This window comes from Triticum dicoccoides, chromosome 7B (assembly GCF_002162155.2).
Source record: "Triticum dicoccoides isolate Atlit2015 ecotype Zavitan chromosome 7B, WEW_v2.0, whole genome shotgun sequence".
In the NCBI taxonomy this organism is placed as follows: domain Eukaryota; kingdom Viridiplantae; phylum Streptophyta; class Magnoliopsida; order Poales; family Poaceae; genus Triticum; species Triticum dicoccoides.
In genome coordinates, this window is record NC_041393.1 from 733,139,441 (window position 1) to 733,145,476 (window position 6,036).

The following is a 6,036-nucleotide window of genomic DNA, read 5'->3' on the forward strand; positions in this document are numbered from 1 at the left end:
TTTAAGCTTCAGAAAAATATGAAGCAGTTGCTGGCTGGTATATCTTTAGAAAAGAAATATTGAGGGTTTTGTTATTCTCAAGAAGTCAAGAGAGAAGTGGATGAAACCGTGTGGTTACCTATAACCTGTTATTCTAATTTTCATGTGCAAATGTGTGCGTAGTTTCATGCGTCCGGTTAAGCCCCTTGTCCCATTTTGCTTTATATATATATACACCGCCTCTATTAATCTGATTTTCATGTTCAAACCGTGGGGTCTCTGCTATGCCTTCATATAGACATGATTTATTAGTACTACACTTTGCTTGGTTTGAGCTGCTAGTTTGTATTGCACCGCCTTCACTCAATGACTAAACTAAGATGATCATTTTCTTTTTTGCTACTGAATGCAAGATAATCTTTATAGATTATGTGTTTTATGTATGTATTAATAGTAGAAGAAAGTTGCTGATTGTAAACATGCATTACTGATAATTGTTGTTAACTTCCAAATGAATATATACCTTATTTTATCTTTCTCATTATCTGGGAAGTTTGGCAGCAACTAATATTGATGTATTAGCAGGTTGGTCTTAACGTCGCATGCATGTAGACCCGCAGCTTCATTCGGAACATTGCGCGACCTAGTGGTTACCATCGTTGTCCCTAGCGACGGTGGTGCGCCTTCTAGAACCTTGGTGTCGTCTCCTCCCCTACCACTATTCGGTGAGTCCCTGGCCTCTCCTTTCTCCTCTGTCTATTCTGCGACATAGCATCGAGCTAATGGCCATACCACGCTGTGCTTTGGTCATCGAGCCGATGATCTGGTGCTTGTATATGTTATCATTCAAAGAATGTTTATTTGTTTGTAGCTCCTTGCTTTGGTATTTGTATGCCATTCTGCATACTTTCATATACAAATCGGTGTCATTATTTCAAAGGCTCCCATTTCTAGATATTGCAAAGTCATGATTAGGAGAGCATTAGTACTTGTAGAATAATGATCTTCTGTTATTTTCATGCTTTCATGATGTTTTCCTCATCTTTCAACATTAAAAATATATTAAAAGCAATGCTGATTCCTGTAGCGCTTGCCTTGACTTGTTTGAACCACCTGCATTGAGCTCCTGATGCAATTATTTGGTATCTTTCTTGTCTTCCATGAGGCATTTTGTTTTAGTGGACTATCACAAGCTCGCAGTAAGATCTAACCTGAGAAGCATGTCGCTTCCTAATCATTTCTGCTAAGCTTTCGTATCAACACAATCAATTAGTATTACAATTCGCTAGAGTTGAGCTGCTAGTTTGTATTGCACCATCTTGACTCAACGACTACTCGGGATTCTGATTTTAAATCCCATGAGTTTCACATGCAGATGATCATTTTCTATTTTGCTACCGTAATGCAAGATAATCGTTTTATGCATGTATTAATACTAGAACAAAGTTGCGGATTGCAAACATGCATTGCTGACAATTGTTGTTAACTTCTGAACAAATATATTCCTTATTTTATCTTCCTCGTTATCTGGGATGATTGGCAGTGACTAATACTATTGATGTATAAGCAGGTTGGTCCTAGAGTCGCGTGCACACAGACCAACAGCTCTCTTTGGCACTTGGCATGACCTGGTGTTTACCATCCCAGTCTCCTGCGATGGTGATGCGCCGCCTTGTTTCCAGAACTTTGGCGTTGGCTCCTCGGCTACCTCTTAGGTGAGTCCCAGGTCTCACCGAGCTAATGGCCATGCTATGCTCTGCTCCAGCCATCGAGTTGTTGATCTAGTGCTTGTATACATTGTTATCAAAAGAATTGTTTATTTGTTTGTAGCTTCTTGCTCGTCTTTGTATGCTAGCCTGCATACTTTCATATACAAAGTAGTGTCCTTATTTCAAAGGATCCCATCTCTAGATATTGCCAACTCATGTATAGGAGAGCATTAGTAGTTGTAGATTAGCGACCTTGTAGCATTTGCATGCTTTCATGCTGTAATCTTCAGCTTTCCCCATTACAAGTATGTTTGAACCACTGTCGATTCCTGTAGCACTTCCTTTTAGAAAATATTCCTGTAACACTTGCATTGAGCTCATGATTCAATTATTATTTGCGATGCTTCTAGAAAAAAGTAACTCTACATTGCCATGATTCTTTTGCAACTACATTTCATGGCCTCCCCTTTTTACATGCTTAGTGTTTTGCAGGTCCATGTTATCATGTCGAACCAACGTGTATACTTTAGAATTTATTCCAATCAGTTATAACTTTTGTCACGACATCTTCTCTTGATGTATGAGCAGGTTAATCCTTGCATTGTACCACCTGCGGCTCTCCTCGGTGTGACCTGGTGGTTGTTGCCGCAGTCTGTTGCAAAGGTTCTGGGCCCCAACCGTAGCCTCTTGCGAGGTTTGAAGCCTTGGTTTGGTGTCCCATGGCCTTGTCTGCGTGGGCCTTTTGTCGTGCAACATCAGTGGCGTGTTGTATGTCCTTGGCTACAACAACCCTTTGTGGTAAGTTCCTAGTTTCTGTGGGTCCTCCCCAATCGGTATAAACTGGTTAGTGTTCTCAAATTAATGTTCTCCTCAGCTTTCAGCATTAAAAGTATATTAAAAGCATTGCTGATGCTTGTAGTGCTTGCCTTGACTTGTTTCAACCACCTGCATTGAGCTCGTGATGCAATTATTAAGTATGTTTATTGTCTGCCATGAGGCATTTTGGTTTAGTGGACTATCACAGGCAATGAAGTAATATCTAACATGATAAACATGTCGCTTCTTAATCATTTCTGCTATGCTTTCGTATCGACACAATAGATAGGTATTACACTTCGCTGGCATTGAGCTGCTAGTTTGTATTGCACTGTCTTGACTGAATGACTAGACTAAGGATTCTGATTTTAAACCCCATGAGTTTCCCATGCAGATGATCATTTTCTATTTTGCTACCGTAATGCAAGATAATCTTTACTGATTGTAAGTGTTTTATGTATGTATTAGTACTAGAACAAAGTTGCGGATTGCAAAATGCCTTATTGACAATTATTGTTAACTTCCGAGCAAATATATTCCTTATTTTATCTTCCTCGTTATCCGGGATGATTGGCGGTGACTAATACTATTGATGTATAATCAGGTTGGTCCTAGAGTCGCGTGCACACAGACCAACAGCTCTCTTTGGCACTTGGCATGACCTGGTGTTTACCATCCCAGTCTCCTGCGATGGTGATGCGCCGCCTTGTTTCCAGAACTTTGGCGTCGGCTCCTCGGCTACCTCTTAGGTGAGTCCCAGGTCTCACCGAGCTAATGGCCATGCTATGCTCTGCTCCAGCCATCGAGTTGTTGATCTAGTGCTTGTATACATTGTCATCAAAAGAATTGTTTATTTGTTTGTAGCTTCTTGCTCGTCTTTGTATGCTAGCCTGCATACTTTCATATACAAAGTAGTGTCCTTATTTCAAAGGATCCCATTTCTAGATATTGCCAACTCATGTATAGGAGAGGATTAGTAGTTGTAGATTAGCGACCTTGTAGCATTTGCATGCTTTCATGCTGTAATCTTCAGCTTTCCCCATTACAAGTATGTTTGAACCACTGTCGATTCCTGTAGCACTTCCTTTTAGAAAATATTCCTGTAACACTTGCATTGAGCTCATGATTCAATTATTATTTGCGATGCTTCTAGAAAAAAGTAACTCTACATTGCCCTGATTCTTTTGCAACTACATTTCATGGCCTCCCCTTTTTACATGCTTAGTGTTTTGCAGGTCCATGTTATCATGTCGAACCAACTTGCATACTTTAGAATTTATTCCATTCAGTTATAACTTTTGTCACGACGTCTTCTCTTGATGTATGAGCAGGTTAATCCTTGCATTGTGCCACCTGCGGCTCTCCTCAGTGTGACCTGGTGGTTGTTGCCGCAGTCTGTTGCAAAGGTTCTGGGCCCCAACCGTAGCCTCTTGCGAGGTTTGAAGCCTTGGTTTGGTGTCCCATGGCCTTGTCTGCGTGGGCCTTTTGTCGTGCAACATCAGTGGCGTGTTGTATGTCCTTGGCTACAACAACCCTTTGTGGTAAGTTCCTAGTTTCTGTGGGTCCTCGCCAATCGGTATAAACTGGTTAGTGTTCTCAAATTAATGTTCTCCTCAGCTTTCAGCATTAAAAGTATATTAAAAGCACTGTTGATGCTTGTAGTGCTTGCCTTGACTTGTTTCAACCACCTGCATTGAGCTCGTGATGCAATTATTAAGTATGTTTATTGTCTGCCATGAGGCATTTTGGTTTAGTGGACTATCACAGGCAATGAAGTAATATCTAACATGATAAACATGTCGCTTCTTAATCATTTCTGCTATGCTTTCGTATCGACACAATAGATAGGTATTACACTTCGCTGGCGTTGAGCTGCTAGTTTGTATTGCACTGTCTTGACTGAATGACTAGACTAAGGATTCTGATTTTAAACCCCATGAGTTTCCCATGTAGATGATCATTTTCTATTTTGCTACCGTAATGCAAGATAATCTTTACAGATTGTAAGTGTTTTGTGTATGTATTAGTACCAGAACAAAGTTGCGGATTGCAAACATGCCTTATTGACAATTATTGTTAACTTCCGAGCAAATATATTCCTTATTTTATCTTCCTCGTTATTTGGGATGATTGGCAGGGACTAATACTATTGATGTATAAGCAGGTTGGTCCTAAAGTCGCGTGCACACAGACCAACAGCTCTCTTTGGCACTTGGCATGACCTGGTGTTTACCATCCCAGTCTCTTGCGATGGTGATGCGCCGCCTTGTTTCCAGAACTTTGGCGTCGGCTCCTCGGCTACCTCTTAGGTGAGTCCCAGGTCTCACCGAGCTAATGGCCATGCTATGCTCTGCTCCGGCCATCGAGTTGTTGATCTAGTGCTTGTATACATTGTCATCAAAAGAATTGTTTATTTGTTTGTAGCTTCTTGCTCGTCTTTGTATGCTAGCCTGCATACTTTCATATACAAAGTAGTTTCCTTATTTCAAAGGATCCCATTTCTAGATATTGCCAACTCATGTATAGGAGAGCATTAGTAGTTGTAGATTAGCGACCTTGTAGCATTTGCATGCTTTCATGCTGTAATCTTCAGCTTTCCCCATTACAAGTATGTTTGAACCACTGTCGATTCCTGTAGCACTTCCTTTTAGAAAATATTCCTGTAACACTTGCATTGAGCTCATGATTCAATTATTATTTGCGATGCTTCTAGAAAAAAGTAACTCTACATTGCCATGATTCTTTTGCAACTACATTTCATGGCCTCCCCTTTTTACATGCTTAGTGTTTTGCAGGTCCATGTTATCATGTCGAACCAACGTGTATACTTTAGAATTTATTCCATTCAGTTATAACTTTTGTCACGACGTCTTCTCTTGATGTATGAGCAGGTTAATCCTTGCATTGTGCCACCTGCGGCTCTCCTCGGTGTGACCTGGTGGTTGTTGCCGCAGTCTGTTGCAAAGTTTCTGGGCCCCAACCGTAGCCTCTTGCGAGGTTTGAAGCCTTGGTTTGGTGTCCCATGGCCTTGTCTCCGTGGGCCTTTTGTCGTGCAACATCAGTGGCGTGTTGTATGTCCTTGGCTACAACAACCCTTTGTGGTAAGTTCCTAGTTTCTGTGGGTCCTCCCCAATCGGTATAAACTGGTTAGTGTTCTCAAATTAATGTTCTCCTCAGCTTTCAGCATTAAAAGTATATTAAAAGCACTGCTGATGCTTGTAGTGCTTGCCTTGACTTGTTTCAACCACCTGCATTGAGCTCGTGATGCAATTATTAAGTATGTTTATTGTCTGCCATGAGGCATTTTGGTTTAGTGGACTATCACAGGCAATGAAGTAATATCTAACATGATAAACATGTCGCTTCTTAATCATTTCTGCTATGCTTTCGTATCGACACAATAGATAGGTATTACACTTCGCTGGCGTTGAGCTGCTAGTTTGTATTGCACTGTCTTGACTGAATGACTAGACTAAGGATTCTGATTTTAAACCCCATGAGTTTCCCATGCAGATGATCATTTTCTATTTTG

General features: G+C 40.9%; 1 long non-coding RNA gene across 1 annotated transcript; it reads left to right on the top strand.

Annotated features, from left to right (window-relative positions):
• The first annotated feature begins 2,301 nt into the window (after positions 1–2,301).
• Positions 2,302–4,051, top strand: LOC119336001. Its single transcript, XR_005162152.1, has 3 exons — positions 2,302–2,486; positions 3,109–3,253; positions 3,899–4,051. It is a non-coding gene; the product is annotated as an uncharacterized LOC119336001 (long non-coding RNA).
• The last annotated feature ends 1,985 nt before the right edge of the window (positions 4,052–6,036 follow it).